This window comes from Oreochromis niloticus, linkage group LG23 (genome assembly GCF_001858045.2).
Source record: "Oreochromis niloticus isolate F11D_XX linkage group LG23, O_niloticus_UMD_NMBU, whole genome shotgun sequence".
In the NCBI taxonomy this organism is placed as follows: Eukaryota; Metazoa; Chordata; class Actinopteri; order Cichliformes; family Cichlidae; genus Oreochromis; species Oreochromis niloticus.
Genome location: NC_031986.2, coordinates 5,199,901 through 5,220,854, shown reverse-complemented (window position 1 = coordinate 5,220,854; position 20,954 = coordinate 5,199,901). Strand labels below are relative to the sequence as shown.

Sequence of the window (20,954 nt, the reverse complement as noted above, 5' to 3'; positions counted from 1 at the left end):
TTAAATTAGGAACATGTTAATGTGATTAAACAATGAAATTATCTATAAATAGGAAAAAAAAAAAAATAATCCCAAAAAAACAGTAATATTCCGGCAGCTGGGGCACCAAAATACTACCGTAAAATAACAGAAAATAACTTTCCCATGAAAATACAGTTATCTTCAGTAATGAAAATAGAGTTTGTTGTGCTAATTTTACATGGGATTCTGCCTTTTCCAAGTGCGTTTAGACATTAAATTAGGAACATTTTAACGTGATTAAACAATGAAATTACCTATAAACAAGGTCAATGAATGTGGCAATATGAATAATAATACGTAAATGTACAGAAATATACAGTTAACAGTTGGTTTAAATAATAATGGATTGCATGCCCTGGGACAGAGGCGAGGCTGCCATATCGCACCATCGGCCCCTCTGGCCATCACCAGTAGGCGGTAGGTGAAGAGTCTTGACCAAGGACACAACGACCGAGAGTGTCCGAGCCGGGGCTCGAACCGGCAACCTTCTGATCACAAGGTGAACTGCCAGCTCTTGAGCCACGATCGCCCTAAATAGCAATGCTAATAATACTTATGTGATGTAGCAGAAGCTTATAGGAATCATGTTATATACTTTTCCATAGCATCACATTTGAATTCAACAGTTCAATCTTTCAAATAACGGACAGATATTTGTGAAATCATGATACATTTGTGAATGTATTTTAACAATCTAAATATGCATATGTACAGACATACATTTAATAAACATGAAAATTATGTTTTATTACATTAGTGATTTAACGTTAATCGACATTTGAAATGTGTCACAGTCTATTTACGTAACTTTAATGATATTCTAGAAGAACAGAACAAAACTGTAAAATGCACAGTAGAATACTTCTATATTAGGATTTTTTCCTACAGTGCAGCCATACCCGCCACCTTGTGGTTGTTAGTTCACATTCATTGGCCGATGCTTAGCGTCATGTTATTATGTGTCCCAACATCCAATGGCATGTCACATTGTTTTCATGGCCACACCCTCACCCCAGGTGCAGAGGCCTATTTCTGTTCAGGAATGTTGTGAATACTTTGAGATTTATATTAATTGCATTTCCTACCTCTACATTTATTTTTTTAAAATATATAATTAGCACAGCGTGGCCGTGCAATGTTTTATATGTTTTTTTTAGTTTTTATTCCTATTAATTATATTTTCACTTGTTACCTCTGAATTATTGAATCAGACCTAGATGACATGAAATTTTCCGTAAAATTATAATTCAATACTCCTTTAATTATTGATTATTCTCATTAATTTTCGATCATTTTATATATTTTTCCATAGTATTACATGTGGATTTAACAGATCATTCTCTCAAATAACAGACAAATATTTGTGAAATTATGATACATTTCTGAATGTATTTTTACAATCTAAATATGCATATGTACAAAAAAATATATTTAAAAAACAAGTAAATTGTGTTTTACTATATTTACAGTGATGTCATGTTATTTTACATTTGACATGTAAAATCACAGTCTACTTGTGTAAATTTAATGATATTCTTGAAAAACAGTACAAAACTGTAAAATATACAGTAAGATACTTTGACATTACTATTTTTTGGAACAGTGTATCTTCATTAGTAACACAGGTATTGTGATGTATCGTACACAATTGTTCTGTATTGGGTCGAGCATTTCAGAATTGCTGAAATTAAATACTTACTACACTACTATAGCTGTACTGTAATATAATGAAAACTGCATGCTAGTTCAGGCAAACAGCTCACACTGTACTGTTTGATGGTATGTGATATGTCCATCAAGCTTGCAAATTATATTTTTTCATCTCAACCTCATACTAAACAAGTGTGAATGCGTTTGGCAATGTGCCTTTGGTGCCAACAGCTAGAACTGGTAACAGGTACTTTACAGTTAATTAAAGATTCATAGGCCCTTATAGCAGCACTGTTTCTTCCACAACAACTTTTCATGCATTGAAGTACTAATGTTCCTAATGACTGACTAATAAATACACACCAATAAATGTATCCCAGAAAGTTGAATCTCTTTATCTGGGATAAATGTTTCATTGCCCATTTAAGTGACTTCTTCAGACTCAGCTGACTGCAGGTTTCATTAACAACCTTTGCTGGATAATCAAGCATGCATTAAGACATGTATTATACAAGAAAACCCCCCAAAAAACAACAGCGACACTGGAAATAGGTATTTCAGTTCATAAAAAAATGACTGAGGAAAATGATCAGAACCTAATATTAACAATAACTATTGGCACAAATCAAAGGGCTTAGTGCTAATGATCTGCTAATCTGAACTGGTTGTCATGACAGCACGATGACAGGCCAGAAAGAGACAGAAACAAAGAGTGAGAGAAAGAGAAACTGGAAGGGAAAAGGTGGGGAGATTTGCAGTCAGTCTGATGTATGCCAGCGTTAACTGCTAAAGTGTTTTAAACATTACCCCCCACCCGCCGTGAAGTCAATTTAGCTCCCTCACACAAGTCTCTGCTGCCTTGTTCACTGCTATGTGTGGCAGTGAAGACAGTAAAGTACCTTACAACAGTGATCCAACATATAATTAATTCACAATATATAAATTTAATTGGAGATTATATATCTGAATTTCAGGAGCAGGACCCCGCCTCTAAACACGCTCCTTCCGGTTGCCATCTATATAGGTTCCCCCAGTTCTGCAACTGTTCATTCTCGTTTACGTGCCCCATCCTCCCTCCCTCCTTGTTCTCAATTCTTTAACTTCTTCACTTCTATTTAGTACATGGGGATCTGCCCGGCCCGGGAGCCGTCGCCAGTCCCCTTCGAGGCCTTCCCCAAACCACAGCTCAATTCATGTCCAAGCATTCACCTTTACCTACTAAAAGGCTGTCAATCCTAAAATGAGGACGTGGGCCCAGCTAGTGAAAGAAAATACAATAACTTGGCACAAATTATCTTACCAAATCTGATGTGCTGTAAAATCTGTTACAATAAGTTAATATTTCAACCAGAAATACCCAAAATTCTGTTTCTCAACATTCTGGAGGGTGAAGGTTTTGTCTCTTTTTGAATTTGACTGAGTCTAAGTTATATTTTAAATTTTTGATATAAAAAAATAAGGCATTACCTTTAACTTTAACAGACCTATACATGAAAAAAAACTTTTTTGATTAGAGATTAGTAATGTGATTGGAGAACTTAGCAGTACAATAGTGCAATACTTCTGTAGGACAGATCTATTTGAACTTAGCTGCCATTAGTGATTGGCTGATACTGATGGGTTCCACTGCTACAAAACAAGCAAAAACAAATGAACTGAGGTGGTTTACTTACTTATGGGCTCAGCTATTTATTTTTCTTCTGGACTGCTTCTTCTCATTTGTTATCAACCTGGACTACTTGGCAGTCAATTTATTCTTGTGCTGACTAAGCAGCTGTATTCATTTTCCTATTTCAGTGTTGGTGAAACTGCTTTTTCTTTATCTCTGGTCCTCCATAGTTGCTGCAAATCAGGGGTGACAAATGAGCAAAGCAGTGAAGACTATTATCTATGTAGCCTAGCAAAGCATACTCCTAGGTAACATTCACAGTGAAGTTTGGTCTGTGTCACGGTCTGAGCTGGCAGACCGTGTGGAGATGAGAATGAGGACCCAAATGCAGACACCGAAGACGAAGATGGATGTTGAACAGAAAGCGGGCCTTTATTATGGTGGAACTGAACAATAAACAAAAGCAAAGAACGACTACACAGAGCTAACAAAACCTAAACTGGGAAGACTAAACACTACATGAAACCTAAAAACTTGAAACAAGAAACCTGAAAACCTGGAGACACGGGGGAAATACACCGGGGAGGATACACAGACAATCCGACTGGGAACAAAGGAAAACACACACTATATATCCAGATGGTAACGAAGAAAGGAGTAACCAAAAGGAGTCACAGCTGAACCAAATCTAACGAGAGGAGAAAGGGAGAACGTAAAACTGGATACACTCACAGAACACACAAGACCGTCAAAGTAAAACAGGTTTTTAATCTTAATTACAAAAACACAAAACACTGGGTCACAGCCCCAGTGACAGTCCGTGAAACCAAATCTACTGGTCTTAATAAAAACAGACTAGGGGTTTGTGACCATGAAAAAGAATGAAATTAAATTGGAGTCTTTGTGACTCAAGTTGGGTTTATTGAAATAAAAAGAAAACACTGTTATATGGGTTGAAAAGGCAAAAACTGATTTCTGTCCACCTTCCTAATCTGCATCTATGCAGCCACTCAATGAGGTGAATGGCTGAAGATGTGAAATATTCATACATATATATATATATATATATATATATATATATATGTACATATATACATATATATAGGGCGTTGTTGGAATGCTACTACGCAAGTAACCCTGGCGGAAGGGGTTACATGAATAGGATGAGGGACCTATGGATTCTTCGATACCCAACATCCACAATGACGCCGAAACAACTAGTAGCTCAGTGTTCCAACATTCGAAAGAAGGGACTGCTCTCACAGCTAGAGATTGACGAGGTACAACATAAATGCTACGGCAAGGAGGAGTCAGGACGCCAGGTCACGGGGGAGATATCATCACCCCCACCCGAGATTGGGTACATAGCCCCAAGTGTGATAGGAGAAGGATCGTTGAGTGCGAGAGGAACTGACCTGAAAGATAGGATCATGGCCAAGCTTGAAACCTGGATCCCCCGTAGCCGGTTACCAAGATAACAGAACAGCACCACCAAGGCTGGAGACGGAGCAATACTGGAAGAGCATATGGGACAAAGACGCAACCCATAACGGCAATGCTCAGTGGCTAGTGGATCTGAGGGCAAACCATACCGACCTCCCTGAACAGGGTCCAGTAACCATCACAGTGGCAGACATCCAAGAAAGGGTCTCCAGTATGAAGAGTTGGACAGCACCAGGGCCCGACATGGTTCACGCCTACTGGCTGAAGAAGCTGACTGCACTCCACGAGCGCCTGGCAGCACAAATGAACCAGCTGCTAGTTAACGAGAGACACCCGGAATGGCTAACCGAAGGTCGGACGGTCCTGATCCCCAAGCACCCCAAAAAGTGACCGGTCCCATCCAACTACCGACCAATAACCTGCCTCAGTACTACATGGAAGCTCCTGTCAGGCATCATATCGGCTAAGATGAACAGGCACATGGGTCAATACATGAGCGGGGCACAGAAAGGGATTGGCAAGAATACCAGAGGTGCAAAACACCAGCTACTGGTAGACAGAACAGTCAGCCGAGACTGCAAGACCAGACTGACCAACCTGTGCACAGCCTGGATTGATTACAAGAAGGCCTATGACTCAATGCCCCACAGCTGGATACTGGAATGCCTAGAATTGTACAAGATCAACAGGACCCTAAGAGCCTTCATCAGGAATTCAATGGGGATGTGGCGTACAACACTAGAGGCCAACTCCAAGCCCATAGCACAAGTCACCATCAAGTGCGGGATCTACCAAGGAGATGCTCTGTCCCCACTGCTGTTCTGCATAGGCCTGAACCCCCTCAGTGAGATCATTAACAAGACTGGCTACGGATACCGACTACGGAACGGAGCGGTTGTCAGCCACCTCCTGTACATGGATGACATCAAGCTGTATGCCAAGAGTGAACGAGACATCGATTCATTGATACACACTACCAGGCTATACAGCAATGACATTGGAATGTCGTTCGGACTGGAGAAGTGTAGTCGGATGGTAACAAAGAGAGGGAAGGTAGTCAGAACTGAGGGGATTGAACTACCAGAAGGCAACATTGCAGACATAGAGGACAGTTACAAGTACCTGGGAATCCCGCAAGCGAATGGGAACCATGAAGAGGCCGCTAGGAAAGCTGCAACCACCAAGTACCTGCAGAGGGTCAGGCAAGTCCTGAGGAGTCAGCTGAACGGTAAGAACAAGATCCGGGCCATTAACACCTACGCCCTGCCCGTGATCAGGTACCCTGCTGGGGTAATAGGCTGGCCAAAGGAGGAGCTAGAAGCCACTGACATAAAGACAAGAAAGCTCCTGACCATGCATGGAGGGTTTCACCCCAAGTCCAGCACCCTGAGGCTGTACGCTAAGCGGAAGGAAGGGGGCCGGGGACTGGTGAGTGTCAGCACCACAGTCCAGGATGAGACAAGAAACATCCACAAATACATCACGAAGATGGCCCCAACTGACAGCGTGCTCAGTGAATACCTCAGGCAGCAGAAACCCAAGAAAGAGGAGGAAGGCGAGGAACCATCATGGAAGGACAGGCCCCTGCACGGTATGTACCACCGGCAGATAGAGGAGGTGGCTGATATCCAGAAATCCTACCAGTGGCTGGACAAAGCTGGACTGAAAGACAGCACAGAGGCACTAATCATGGCAGCACAAGAACAAGCTCTGAGTACAAGATCCATAGAGGCTGGGGTCTATCACACCAGGCAAGACCCCAGGTGCAGGCTGTGTAAAGATGCCCCAGAGACAATCCAGCACATAACAGCAGGGTGCAAGATGCTAGCAGGCAAGGCATACATGGAACGCCATAACCAAGTGGCCGGCATAGTGTACAGGAACATCTGTGCCGAGTATAACCTGGAAGTCCCAAGGTCAAAATGGGAGACACCCCCAAGGGTGATGGAGAATGACCGAGCTAAGATCCTGTGGGACTTCCAGATGCAGACGGACAAAGTGGTGGTAGACAAACAGAAGAAGACGGCTGTAGTGATCGATGTAGCGGTTCCGAATGACAGCAATATCAGGAAGAAGGAACACGAGAAGCTGGAGAAATACCAAGGGCTCAGAGAAGAGCTCGAGAGGATGTGGAGGGTGAAGGTAACGGTGGTCCCCGTGGTAATCGGAGCACTAGGTGCGGTGACTCCCAAGCTAGGCGAGTGGCTCCAGCAGATCCCGGGAACAACATCGGAGATCTCTGTCCAGAAGAGCGCAGTCCTGGGAACAGCTAAGATACTGTGCAGGACCCTCAAGTTCCCAGGCCTCTGGTAGAGGACCCGAGCTTGAAGGATAAACCGCCCATAGGGGCGTGCTGGGTGGTTTTTTTTTATATATATATATATATATATATATGTGTGTGTGTGTGTGTGTGTGTGTGTGTATATATATATATATCTTCCACAGTGGAATAAAAGGGTTAGGCCATTTTTACGTTTTTCACCAGCTATTTCTACTCACTCTCTGAAGCTTCTAATGCAGAACTATTAAGTGGAAAAACTTGAAATATTGATAGTGATTAAACTTTAACTCAAAGGTTCTTCTAAGATTGACGTGACACCATTGACATGATTAATTCTGCAGAGACAACTGGCAGCTCTTTTCTTCATGGAGAACTCACAAAAAACTGATACTACTATATCACAAACTCATATGTAAACCCAGCTCAAAACGAGAACCAGTTAATGAATCCAACTTTCAGTAAAGATTCAAACAGCTGGATCCTACAACTCCCACGTAGTACTTAAAGGCACTAAATCTAAAAAAAGGTCAAGTTCCAGCCCCCTAGGTGTCAATACAGAATCTAAGATAAAAATATCTGATGTCAGCAGCCAAAGCCAAGATGACCTTTATGTCATTACTGTGATAGTTTTGGAGGCTCCTCTATAGCTACAAGCTACATTATGCAACTGTTCATGGTATTTGCATCGTGTAAGTATGACATAAATTCGATCACCTACCTAGATCTTCTAGCTGTGAGGACGCCATCATGTTTTTTTCATCTGCAATTGTGAAAAGTAAGCATATATACTTGCTGTACAAGCCCACTCTCAAAAAAATTGTGATGTAATGTAAATGTAAATAAAAACAGAAAGCAATGAATGTCATGAACCTTTATTTTATCCACCATAGAACACAGAAAACATATAAAATCTTTAAAGTGCAACATTTTACTATTTCATAGAAACTTTAAGCTCATATTCAGTAAAAATTTGGGAAAACATGGGGGAACAAAAGATTGAACATGTATGTGGTGAGTAATTGGAGGTTCACCAGTCTGACGAGACAAATCAGGCAAGAATGAGACAATCTGGAACATTTTTTAGATGTTTTGACGCCATCAATTTAAAATAAGCTAATATTTTCCTTTATATAGTAAAATGTCTCAGTTTAAACATTTTATTTTATTCACAGCAGAACAAAAATTTCTTTTTTCTATGTATCAAATATGGTTTTTAATAAGATTAGTATAGTTTCATTTATTTGCATTTTACACAGCATCCCAATGTTGGGGTAATTAGGGTTGTACACAAAAATGTGTAAAAATGGTTAAAAAAAAATGACCTGTATTTGTACAGCGCTTTACTTAGTCCCTAAGGACCCCAAAGCGCTTTACACTACATTCCATCATCCACACATTCACACACTGGTGATGGCAAGCTACATTGTAGCCACAGCTGCCCTGGGGCGCACTGACAGAGGCGAGGCTGCCGAACACTGGCGCCACCACTAGTGTAAGTCCAGTTTTCTTTTATAACATATATGACGTGTGATCAAAAAATCCTGGCATGTTCAGACAACTTTTATCGTGACTACTGAAACTCTTATTCTGCCCATACACAATGTGCACTCTGAGATTTCACTAACTTGCACTTCAAACGTCAATAACTCTTGCAAACTGACCCAAATTTCATGTGAAGGATCATTGCTGGTGATAAGAGCTGCGTCTCCAACTGAACAATTATCAGCTGAGTCAGAGTTTTCAAGCCTCGAGGCTCTGCATCATGTGAGTAGCTTTTTGTTTTAACTGTTCAGTGTATTGACTGTGAAGGGATTATCAAAGTAGAATTCAATTCAGTTTAATTCACAACAACAGTTTCCTAAAGGTGCTTTATATTGGAAGGTAAAGAACCTACAATAATACAGAAAAAAACAACAATCAGATGACCCCATATGAGCATCATAGGGTTTACAATCTTCTGTTTGTCGGGAAGCCAATCAACAGAAAGTTAGTTTGAAAATGAAGGGAACTAAAATGGCTTATCCTAGCATAAGACAAACAAATTATTAAAGAATTAAGAATAAAGATCCAGATAAGAATGGGATTTTTATTCAGATATATAATAATATATGGTGTTTCTGTCAGGGTGTAGGGTGGTTAAAAATAATTTTTGAAAGGCATGAGTCATCAGCTCTGTTGTCTTTCTAATCAAGTGACCTCTATACACCGGCGCAAAAAAGCTTGAAGGCTATGTAGATGTGGGAGTTTCAGTCTCGTTTAATGTTGCACCAGGTAATTGATTGCAATCATTAGTGCAGCGTAGAGTGACCTTGCTTACGGGAAAGAAGGGGGTTGGGGGGATTGGGGTGACTTTGCAGGAAGAGAGAAAAACAAAGGCAGCACACGAGTGGTTTAATAGACTGTAATGTGTGTCTTCATTGCATTGGAGGTACGCATGTGTAAGAGATGAGCTCAGAGAGCAGACACAACTGAAGGTAAATAAATCATTTTCCCAGCGCTGGGCTGACATCTTACACTCCTGCTGCCTGCTCCCATATTACAGATTTAATGACTGACAGAGGGAAAAACAGCAAGCAGCTTCTACCACTTGCTGCTTTCATGACTGCTGATTTAAGCAATGCTGTCAAAACGTTTGTAATGCTACGATGTAAAGAAATAATGTGGAAATACCATTTGGAAGCGAGGCATGACCTGTAAATATCGCTCAACGCAAATGAACAATGAAGTGGAAAACACACTTGCCACCCTGCATTGCTTAAACCAACGCTGGTTTAAGCAATACAGGCTGTTTTTTGCATTATGGTGGTACTGCTTTTAATATTTAATGATTTAATATTATTCCTGCTGAATGTGTGAATGTGTCTCCTGTTCATGTCATGATAGAAAAAGACATAGCAAGAAGGAGCAAGCCAGATGGATGAGTGAATAAGTATGAAGTGGATATTAAAACCACAGACTGTGTATAAAAGATGAATGTATTCATGGCGATGTCACTGAATGGGTTTGGACAAGCTGCGGGTTTAGGGGTGCAACGAACAGATACGCATATCTGCTAATCAGTTAATCAGTTACTTAGTGCTTTCACTCACCAAAACAGAAGTAGGAATTTCTTGGTCTGTGTCATACATCAGGCCATATTTTGTCTCAGAAAATTCCATTAAAAATGCTTCAAAAAACACCAAACAGCTCACACACAAACCTATGCCCCTCAACCCCAAGATCCAGACAGATTAGATAAAAATATTCCTCCGTTGTATATATTTCACTACAGGAGCTGTAAACATGCTTCTAATGCTGTAAAGTCAGCATTTTAACATGGGAGCCTATAGGGATTGACTCACTTTTGGAGCCATCCTCAAGTGGCTGTGCTGTTCTGTTTGTGCAGTAAATTTGAGGGACTTGGGCAGACGTTATAATCATGGCTTTAAACTGCCAATTTAAAAGATCTCAAATGCACACACACATTTCTCTCACTGATGCTGAAATGGGCTGTCCGCAGCACATAACTCAACACCTTATCTCACGCTCCTGCTGTTCAATATGTGATAAGCTCAACAGGAGGTTTATAATTGTCAGTCACAAAAAAAAGAAAAGCTATCTTCTGTTTAATGTTTGATCCTCTTTTCCTCCAATCTTCTGCCAAGTCTAAAATCCATTATGTCAGCTTCAAACATTCAAAAGAGGAATTAATGTGGGAAGAATTTAACAGCAATGGCCAAATTGGTTTGCATCCCACCTAATATGAAAGAGGCGCAATTAAAATGTCAGGGCTGGAAGACTCCCAGTGTGGCACCAGCTCCGCTTTTGTTTCCTGGATAATAAAGGAGTCAATGATTGTTGAGGAGCAGCACAACCAGACATATAGTCGGTATTACAGTCCACAGGCTGGACATTGTGGGCTTAGCGGAAAGCCTCTGAATGCAAAGTAGCTTAGGAGTGGCAGAGGAAATGGGATATCAATAGTGGCCAACAGATTTGGCTGCTGTTCAGAAGCCTGATGCTCCACTTCAGTGCTGACTTGAGCCCAAACTGTGCTGGGGCATATCAGTTTATAGCCAAGCAGTGCTTGCAGAAAATTCTCAGCATTTGTTTTAAGTCACCTGGAGAATTAATGTCTGCCTCAGAGGACGTTCTAATGATCACTCACACTTCTTTAGGTTAGTTTCCCGAACTGCCTGAAATGTAGCAGATAATACTTTTGTGGTGCGCGGTGAACTCCGACTCCCACCCATCTGGGGGACTTATTTGCTAAAGCGACGTTTCTGCTGGATGACAAGGCGAGAAAAAACATGGTTTGGTTCCAAAACACAGCTGCATCTTCATCATGACAGTGTTGAGAAAAAATAGCTACAATAATACAGAACACAAGGTGAGTTGGGGTTTTTTTATTTATTATTTTGCAGTGCTGGGCATTGGAGGAGGCCTTTACTCCAAATAGATTCACTGTGCTCCCCACACCAGCCAGACCTGTGCTCTGAATGCTAAGTTCTCTCATAAATTGTAAATGACAACTTGATTCATGCAGGTAATACATTTTACTGTCCGACTGGGTGACATTGCGGTTATACAATATTGAAGATCTGGGACGATGCGGAGGGAGGACGTTGGAATTATGGTAATACCACTGAGGCTTACTCAGCAACAAAAATTAAACATTACGACACCAGCTGGTGAGGACAAATGCTTGACTAGCAAGGACAAGGCTAGACACAGTGCTGCGAAAAAGTATTTGCCCCTTCCTGATTCTTTAGTGTTTTTGTTTTGGGGGGTTTTTGCATATTTTTCATACTTACATGTTTCACTACAAAGGAATTTTAAAATTAGCTTTTAAAATTCAGCTTTTAAATGATGATTTAATTTATGGAGGGAGAAAGATCCAGAGAGATGATGACTGTGAATCTAGGGCCCTCTTGCTATAAGACCAAACCACTGGGCCATGCTGCTCGTGGGCTGATGATCTCAAACATGTAAGCGTGACATCAGAAAGGGGGCAAATACTTTTTCACCATGTATCACCATGCTGCAGGAGAGCAAAGGTGAAACTGGTTTAGGACTGACATTGGAGAGTAAGATGGGAATAACCTTCAGAGATCTCCTGAAGATGACAGACTTTTATAGTATTGATGTAATATTTCAGCTGTAGTCACTAGAGAGCCCAGTGGCAAGGCCTTTATCCGGGTGCACATACTCTCTGCACTTCAGCAGTGGCCTGCCTCACATCTCTATACTCACAGTGCAAGCACAATTTTCCACCTTCAGGCACCTGGCATCTGCAGTGAAGTGGAAGTGCCAGATTCAGGGGCAAGTTATATTTGAATCTTTTGTTTATTGATGTGAAAGTGCCGCAGAGCTGTTGACTACACATCACACCACTGACACCATGTTCCATGAGCAATAAAGTGTATACTTTATCACCTAGAGCAACATAAGAAAGTATTAGTTGGTAAAAAAAAAAAATACAATAAATAAGACAACTTCCTCAATGCCTTGGTAAGGTCAATGTAAATCATCAATCCAACACATGAAGAGAAACCTCTGTGAAAGAAGGAATCGATACTACTGCAACAAGCGGTGGACGTAAAGACACACCTGGTATCATCATCCTCACATAGCCATCTCTTTGGCTGTCGTTTAAACACCTCTTCTCTTCTTTCTATGCAATCTCCCTCATTCTTTAATTCAAACACTGACCTTAAACCTGTGAGTGTCTACAAGCAGAAGCAGCAGCGGTGAGTCTCTGATGAGCTTGTAAATTCTCTGCTGTTGATCCAGTTCTGCAGGGTCTCTTGGAGTGACTGGCTATAATTTTATTTTCCCTCAGTCCATCAGTCAGACAATTAATCAGACTTAATATTATATTGACAATATTATATAATATTGTGTAAGTACAGTATCTTGGAATGAAAACTTCTATTAAAAGCACGAAATCCATACTGCTGTGTAAAATTCTAAGATAACACAGCTTAACAGACATAAATCAGTATTTTTGCACCAACAAGATTCCCAAAGAATTAGCCAAAAACTGGCATTTGTCAACATGCTGTGCAGTGTGCCCTAAAAAATACCTGAGGAACCCGGAGAAGTGGAAATCCAAAGGAGAAGCAGATCAAGAAAAAACTATCTACACTAGAAGAACAATATTAGAAAGCAAGCAAGAGTAATAGGAATACTTCCAGCAACTTCCTGACACAGCACCTGAGACATGGATTTGGCCCTTCTGTTGATTCATTCACTGTTTGCTGAAGCCTCATCAGAAATGGTCTCAATGGAAGGATGGCTGTCAAGAAGCCGTTCTTAATGATGGGACACAGAAAATGGAATAAAAGGCAGCCAACACCCAAAGAAGAGCATCTTCTTTCTTTCAGGAAGCCAGTAGAATTATTCTGAAGACTACTTAAGGAAAGAAAGCTAGCATTCAGCCTTAAGTTAAAATAAAGAAAAATAAATGTGGTCATATCAAATATTTATTTTCAAGCTCATTAGACTCTGTTTTTGTCTCATATATCATATTTTTGCACATTTCAATAAATCGATAAATCAATTTGCCATTTTTTAAGCAAAAGAAATTGGGGGAACTAAGACTTGTGCACAGTATTGCATTTATAAATGAAATCACCACTGAAATTACCATTGTACCATTGAATACATTTGTTCTACCATGCTCCTCTGTCCACATGGCAGCTTTGCGTGCAAAAAGATCAAAGATTCGGCATATGAATGACATTACTCAGATGAAGCATTCACTCCAAAAATGAGCACCTATCAATTTAAAAAAGTGCCACTTGAGCTCACAATGGGCAGTGCACATATTAATTTAAATAATATTCCATTGTGCACACAAATGGGTAATTTAGCACTTAGCTGATGAAATTACTTTGCTTTTAAGTTCACAATCTTCTCTACACACATCTCTTCTATAATGAATGGTGATTAGAGGTAAGCATTATATGAGCCAAAATGAAGTGAAAGCATCATGTAGCGCTTTTTTTGTTTTTCTATGAGCATATCTATGAGTATTTTCGATATTGACCAGATTTTCACTAAAGTGAAACTAATGACAGGAAGGTCTGTGGACTCAGACATTTTTCTAGATGAGTTTTTAAGTGCTTTGCAGAGCAGGGAAAAATGTCTTTTCCTTTCAATTGAATTGAAGATCATAATTTAGTAAGTATTTCTTGATGGTGTAAAGGGAAGGAGAGAAAATATATGGTAACAAAGCCAATATGACTTTGTATGAATGCATGTAGTTTCTTGTTCCTGCAGAGCTGCTGCAAACGTTCAGTTAATCATGACCTTGATGAGGCCACTCATACTGCTGTAGCCTATTTTTGGTGGTCACTTGACAATCTTTTCCCTCTTACTTTACTTTAACCATTTGGCCAAATGACTGCTGCTCTGATTGCACATCCATTCTGTGGTAACGCAGCCAGAAAGGGAGCAGGTTACCAAACAGTTTGGTCGCTGGACGCAAAGTCAAGTTAGTGCTGACTGCCTTATTACCAAAAGCTACAGATGGCCATCAATGGCCATAGTGTTGTAACACTTAAATTCTCTAATGCTGGATGATAATGGCTGCTTTTCTACAATGCACTAGTTTTCCCCATCTTTTTGAGGTATGTTATTGGAAAGGTTAGCCACATGGCTAACCTTTCCATCAGCAAAAAGCCTGCACAGCACAGCAGCCAAGATATTGGGGCTGTGTGATATGACCAAAATCTCATATCCCAATATAAAACATTTCTCATCCCAATAACGACATATATCACAAAATAGGGCATTTTCTGTAAATTCTGTGAATCTCGGGCAGCTTGACTTGTGTGAAGTATTTCCAGCTGGGTGTCGTGTACCTGGAGTCGAGTGTTTTGAAACTATATTTTTTTTAGATATAAGCTGTAACGACCACCATTTTCTTTGTGAGTATTTATTACATACCGTGCTGTGGGAAAAAGCCTGTTCCAACATTTGAGTCTAAGGTTTATTTTGAGTACCTGATGACTCTTTTTTGGATCTCATCCGTAGAGATAGCTCAGTACGTAGAGTGTTCGCCCCATGACTGGAAGGTCTGGGGTTCTAATCCACTGAACTTCTACCCTGAGGTACCCCTGAGCAAGGTATCGTCTCTACACACTGCTCCCCAGGTGCTGTGTTGGTGGCTGCCTACTGCTTCACTGAGTGAATCTTTATATAACCTCAAGCAGACCAGTGCTAATCAATTTTTATTTATTTATTCACCAGGGAGAATTCATTCTATGGAACAACTCCCTTGCTCCAATTTATAGTTTAAACACTGGTAGCCTTCTAGTCTTCTACTTTCCAACTGGCAGGCTCAATGTCATTATTGTGACAGTCCGCAACATCACTCAACCTCTTTTGAAAGCCTCTTGTCTCCCAACTGGATAGACTCCAACTCCACCTTGACTGTAATTTGTTCTTGACTGTAACTCTTTGTTTTCTGAGAGCTTGCAGCAGATCTGCAGAGTGTGTAGCGGAGGGAGAAATGGTGGGTGTGGGTGTGATTGTGTGCACCCCCAGTACCCCCACAAGCATAATCTAATTCTTTAGGAAACACAGTTTTGTGTTATTAATGAGCCACCTAGTGGTTTACTCCACATCACTAGGCTACTCTACTACCCAACATGCCCACAATATGCTCTTTATACTGGTCAATCCAGCCAGGCACCCATGGTTTATTGGAATACATATACATCAAATAAAAAAAATGAAATGGTTTCAATCAATAAATAATTAAGAATGTTTAATTAAACCAACCACACTAAATGTTGAATATAGACACATTACCACACTAAAACATGTGTGTTTGCCTCAGTGGTGTGGCTCTAACATTAAAAGCCCATTTGTTTACCAGAGAGAGTTTATGGGCATCAAATACTATTGACACAAATCATCACACAGACAAAAAGACTCCAGTTTTTGGTAGAAAAGCTGCCATGTTTAATTTCAGCTAATTAATGTCTAAGCGTCAGAACAACCACATTTGTTCTTCATATTAACTAACTTACCTATTCAAACATGTGGGAAACGCTAATGTGGACATAGATAAGAACATGAATGCAATGCTGCTGTCCACTGCTGTCTTTCACTGTGTTTCACCCAGCTGCAGAGTCACAGCCTCTATCAGGGGGGTTGAGGAATTATCGGGAACACCATCTCAGACCTAGCAGACAGGTACAGCATGGAACAGACTGAACACATCCCATTATACAGCAGGGTGCAGACAACCGCACCTGTCTAGGTATCACTCCAGGCTATAGTGATGCCAGGGGAGAACACACACACACACACACACACAAGGCAGATAAATGCAGACAAATATACTAGTGGGATTGTTTTTTTCTTTTCTTTTTTTTTTTATTGAACTTGTGCCTATGCACAGATGCCTTCCTGTTTCTCTTCATGTAAAAAAAGGCTATGGGCTTCATTTTTTTAGGCTTTTGTGCACACACTGGTGCCTACTCACACATCTCCACTGCAAGTTCAGCTGACAGAGCTCCTCTTTGTTGCTCTGTTGAACTTGAGGGGTGAGTGGAAGCCAGATGAAGGGTCTTGTGGTAATTACCTTGTCTCGCAGCCTGTCTACCACACGCACACACACACACACACACACACACACACACACACACACACAGGCATAAGGTTGCACACAAAAACGTCCGTGCCACTGCTGATGGCAGCACAGGCTGAGGACATGCAACTTCAGCACTCCTTCCGCTAAATAACGCTACTCCTACTGAGGGGCACTAAGAACACCACGTGCACACATACGCACACATACACGGGTACTCTCTCCAGAGATTAAGTCTAAATTATCTTCCACACAGTGTACAGTGTAAATACAACAGTTGTTTCGTAGAGACAGCTCTTAACCCTGCGACAGATCACTGACCTGTCCAGGGTGTACCCTGCCTCTTGCCCTGTGACTGCTGTGATAGGCCCGACCTCCCAGTGACCCCGAATTTGATAAGGAGAAGAAAATGGATGCAAAACACAGTGACTTTAGTACTATTCAATTCAATTCAATTTTATTTACATAGCACCAAATCACAATAACAGTTGCCTTAAGGTGCTTTATATTATAAGGTAGACCCTACAATAATACATACAGAGAAAAACCCAACAATCAAATGACCCCCTATGAGCAAGCACTTTGGCGACAGTGGGAAGGAAAAACTCCCTTTTAACAGGAAGAAACCTCCGGCAGAACCAGGCTCAGGGAGGGGCGGGGCCATCTGCTGCGACCGGTTGGGGTGAGAGAAGGAAGACAGGATAAAAGACATGCTGTGGAAGAGAGACAGAGATTAATAACAAGTATGATTCAGTGCAGAGAGGTCTATTAACACATAGTGAGTGAGAAAGGTGACTGAAGAAGAAATACTCAATGCATCATGGGAATCCCCCAGCAGCACTACACCTATTGCAGCATAACTAAGGGAGGATTCAGCGTCACCCGATCCAGCGCTAACTATATGCTTTAGCAAACAGGAAAGTTTTAAGCCTAAACTTAAAATTAGAGATAGTGTCTGTCTCACGAATCCAAACTGGAAACTGGTTCCATAGAAGAGGGGCCTGAAAGCCTGTAGTTTTCTCTGGTCCCCTCCCCAATCAGACCAGGAGTGACATGTTTAGCCGCATGTTCTCCTTAAATTGCTGGCTGTCTGAGTGGTGTCCCAGAAACGATGTGGGCTTCATAGATAATTGGCAAACCTTCTGGAGGAAACCTGGTCTTGTTAGGAGAGACGGCATCCATCCCACTTTGGATGGAGCAGCTCTCATTTCTAGAAATATGGACCAATTTATTAAACCCCCCAAAATATGACTATCCAGAGTTGGGACCAGGAAGCAGAGTTGCAGTCTTACACGCCTCTCTGCAGCTTCTCTCCTCCTGCTACCCCCCCAAAAACCCATCTCCATTGAGACTGTGTCAGCTCCCAAACAGACAAAAAACAAACTAAAAACCAGCAATAAACAACTTAAACATAAAAAATCAAAAAGAAAGAACAATACAGTATCCACATCTGAACCAAAGAGTAAAACAGTGAAATGTGGATTATTAAATATTAGGTCTCTCTCCTCCAAGTCTCTGTTAGTACATGACTTAATAATTGATCAACAAATCGATTTACTCTGCCTTACAGAAACCTGGTTGCAGCCGGATGATTATGTTAGTTTAAATGAATCAACACCCCCGAGTCATTCAAACTACCAGAAACCTCGAAGCACAGGCCGAGGGGGCGGTGTGGCAGCAATTTTTCACACCAGCCTATTAATTAACGAAAGACCAAGACAGACTTTTAATTCATTTGAAAGCCTGATGCTTAACCTCGTCCAACCCAGCTGTAAAACTCAGAAACCAGTCTTACTTGTTATCATCTATCGTCCACCTGGGCCTTACACAGAGTTTCTCTCTGATTTCTCAGACTTTTTATCTGATTTAGTGCTCAGCTCAGATAAAATAATTATTGTGGGTGATTTTAACATCCATGTAGATGCTAAAAATGACAGCCTCAACATCGCATTTAATCTGTTATTAGACTCAATTGGCTTCTCTCAAAATGTAAAAGAACCCACCCACCACTTTAATCACACTCTAGATCTTGTTTTAACATATGGCATAGAAACTGAACATTTAACAGTGTTTCCTGAAAACCCTCTGCTGTCTGATCATTTCCTGATAACATTCACATTTACAATAATTGATTACACAGCAGTGGAGAGTAGACTTTATCACAGTAGATGTCTTTCTGAAAGTGCTGTAACTAAGTTTAAGAATATAATCCACCCACTGTTATCATCTTCAATGCCCTGTACCAACATAGAGCAGAGCAGCTATCTGAACGCTACTCCAACAGAGGTCGATTATCTTGTTAATAATTTTACCTCCTCACTACGTACGACTCTGGATACTGTAGCTCCTGTGAAAACTAAGGCCTCAAATCCAAAGTACCTGACTCCGTGGTATAATTCTCAAACATGTAGCCTAAAGCAGATAACTCGTAAGCTGGAGAGGAAATGGCATGTCACAAATTTAGAGGATCATCATTTAGCCTGGAGAAATAGTTTGCTGCTTTATAAGAAAGCCCTCCGCAAAGCCAGAACATCTTACTATTCGTCACTGATTGAAGAAAATAAGAACAACCCCAGGTTTCTCTTCAGCACTGTAGCCAGGCTGACAAAAAGTCAGAGCTCTACTGAGCCAACAATCCCTTTAACGTTAACTAGTAATGACTTCATGAACTTCTTCACAAATAAAATTTTAATCATTAGAGAAAAAATTACCAATAATCATCCCACAGATGTAATATCATCTACAGCTACTTTTAGTACCATCGATGTTAAGTTAGACTCTTTTTCTCCAATTGATCTTTCTGAGTTAACTTCAATAATTACTTCCTCCAAACCATCAACGTGTCTTTTAGACCCCATTCCTACAAAACTGCTCAAAGAAGTCCTGCCATTAATTAATTCTTCAATCTTAAATATGATCAACCTATCTCTAATAATCGGCTATGTACCACAGGCCTTCAAGCTGGCTGTAGTTAAACCTTTACTTAAAAAGCCATCTCTAGACCCAGCTGTCTTAGCTAATTATAGGCCAATCTCCAACCTTCCTTTCATATCAAACATCCTTGAAAGAGTAGTTGTCAAACAGCTAACAGATCATCTGCAGAGGAATGGCTTATTTGAAGAGTTTCAGTCAGGTTTCAGAGCTCATCACAGCACAGAAACAGCTTTAGTGAAGGTTACAAATGATCTTCTTATGGCCTCTGACAGTGGACTCATCTCTGTGCTTGTCCTGCTAGACCTCAGTGCAGCGTTCGATACTGTTGACCATAATATCCTATTAGAGCGATTAGAACATGCTGTAGGTATTAGAGGTACCTGTGCTGCAGTGGTTTGTATCATATCTATCTAATAGACTCCAATTTGTTCAAGTAAATGGAGAGTCCTCTTCACACACTAAGGTCAATTATGGAGTTCCACAGGCTTCCCTTAGGCAGCATCATTAGAAGACATAGCATAAATTTTCACTGCTATGCTGATGACACGCAGCTCTATCTGTCCATGAAGCCAGGTAACACACACCAATTACTTAAACTGCAGGAATGTCTTAAAGACATAAAGCCCTGGATGGCCGCTAACTTTCTGCTTCTTAATTCAGATAAAACTGAGGTTATTGTACTCGGCCCTGAAAATCTTAGAAATATGGTATCTAACCAGATTCTTACTCTGGATGGCATTACCTTGGCCTCCAGTAATGCTGTGAGGAACCTTGGAGTCATTTTTGACCAGGACATGTCCTTCAACGCACATATTAAACAAATATGTAAGACTGCTTTCTTCCATTTGTGCAACATCTCTAAAATTAGAAATATCCTGTCTCAGAGTGACGCTGAAAAACTAGTTCATGCATTTATTACTTCCAGGCTAGACTACTGTAATTCATTATTATCAGGATGTCCTAAAAACTCGCTGAAAAGTCTTCAGCTAATCCAAAATGCTGCAGCAAGAGTACTGACAGGGACTAGAAAGAGAGAGCAGATTCTCCTGTTTTGGCTTCCCTTCATTGGCTTCCTGTTAAATCCAGAATTGAATTCAAAATCCTGCTCCTCACATACAAGGTCTTAAATAATCAGGCCCCATCTTATCTTAATGACCTTGTAGTACCATATCACCCTATTAGAGCACTTTGCTCTCGCTTTGCAGGCTTACTTGTTGTTCCTAGAGTATTTAAAAGTAGAATGGGAGGGAGAGCCTTCAGTTTTGAGGCCCCTCTTCTGTGGAACCAGCTTCCAGTTTGGATTCGGGAGACAGACACTATCTCTACTTTCAAGTTGAGGCTTAAAACTTTCCTTTTTGCTAAAGCATATAGTTAGGGCTGGACCAGGTGACCCTGAATCCTCCCTTATTTATGCTGCAATAGACGTAGGCTGC

The 20,954-nt window shown here is 40.8% G+C and overlaps 1 protein-coding gene across 5 annotated transcripts in view; it reads right to left on the bottom strand.

Annotated features, from left to right (window-relative positions):
* LOC100690528 (beta-1,3-galactosyltransferase 1) overlaps window positions 1-20,954 on the bottom strand; it is a 189,480-nt gene that overhangs the window by 13,693 nt on the left and 154,833 nt on the right. The window contains exon 5 of one of the 5 annotated variants that reach the window (XR_003216393.1): window positions 17,282-17,300. The exons of the other annotated variants lie outside the window; for them this stretch is intronic. The gene's annotated coding sequence lies outside the window, so the exon portion shown is untranslated. Of the gene's footprint in view, window positions 1-17,281; window positions 17,301-20,954 lie in introns of those variants that run through there. 5 annotated transcript variants of the gene reach the window in all.